We start from the raw sequence: 1,247 nt of genomic DNA, 5'->3' as shown, positions 1-1,247 counted from the left end.
TTCGGGAGATCGCTCCCAAGCTGACGGGCTGGAAGGGCCCCACCCTTTGCGTCAGAAGGGGGAGGATATCCCAAACATGCACTGCATGACGGTACTCCTCCCCAGATGCGAAGGGAAAGCCTACRAGTTTRCTTTGGGACTCGCCAGGAACCAAAACAGAGGGATCAATACCTCGGCCTGGCGGGTGGTTGACAGCAAAATGGAGGGTTCAGGCTGGAGGCTGAACTTGTGCGTGGACGMCGAGTCCTACAAATTCATCCGGAAGGAGGGATACCGTCTAAGCTATCGGTTTAGTACGGTAGTCATGAGGCCCTACAAACTGAAATCAACCGGCAAAGAAGGCGAGAAGATGCAGGTGGACGMGGAAGCTACTCGTCCCAGCATCATGCCGGCCGAGCAGGTAGCAACTGCGATCATAGCGGAAGTCCCAGAAGAGAAGCGGAAGAGGGGGAGCTACCCTCTACGCAGGAGCTCATGGAGGGACTTGAAGACCTTGCTGGCGCTGAGGGGGACGGAGCAGATGAGGACCAGCCCCTCATCGAACCGATCCTATAATGACGATGGCCGCAAGTATGGAAGTAGCCCAGGTAAGTCTGCATCACGCGGCATCAGCATCCGCTGTAATCGCGAGCAGGTTCTCGGCGGATAACCTGGGCATCCTGTTAATTCAGGAGCCATGGGTCCACAKAGGAGAAGTCCGAGGCCTCAATGTGGACAACAACAAGGTAATCTGGGATCTCTCCAGTGAGAGACCCCGAGCCTGCRTAGCAATTWGAAGAAATATTGATCACTTTTGTATTTCAGAATTCCTAACACAGGACCTAGTTGCGGTGCAGGTCAAAGACGARGAGGGGAAGGACTTCGTGTTGGCAACGGCCTATCTGYCAGGAGACACTTCAACTGCGCCCCCTGAGGTTGTGCAGGGCCTGGTAGACTATTGCGGGAAGAATAACATGCCCCTGGTCCTGGGGTGCGACGCGAATGCGCACCACACCGAATGGGGTAGTACGGACTGTAATACACGAGGTGAGTCTCHCMTAGAATTTATCATTAGCAATAACTTAAGTATTGAGAATGTTGGGTGTGAACCCACATTCGTCACTAGCAACAGGAGGGAAGTGCTGGACATTACCCTGAGCAACGAGCTCATGTCGGGGGTGGTCTCGCAGTGGAGGGTATCATCAGAACCCTCACTGTCAGATCACAGGATCCTGAGATTCGGGCTAGGGGTGAAGGTCATGAATATT

The 1,247-nt window shown here is 54.0% G+C and overlaps 1 protein-coding gene across 2 annotated transcripts in view; it reads right to left on the bottom strand.

The window, feature by feature from the left end:
• LOC108976667 (insulin receptor substrate 1-like) overlaps window positions 1-1,247 on the bottom strand; it is a 57,576-nt gene that overhangs the window by 55,278 nt on the left and 1,051 nt on the right. The window lies entirely within an intron of this gene.

This window comes from Bactrocera latifrons, unplaced genomic scaffold (assembly GCF_001853355.1).
Source record: "Bactrocera latifrons isolate USDA-ARS-PBARC rearing strain unplaced genomic scaffold, ASM185335v1 scaffold_799, whole genome shotgun sequence".
Classification (NCBI taxonomy): domain Eukaryota; kingdom Metazoa; phylum Arthropoda; class Insecta; order Diptera; family Tephritidae; genus Bactrocera; species Bactrocera latifrons.
This window is presented reverse-complemented; position numbering and strand designations above follow the sequence as displayed.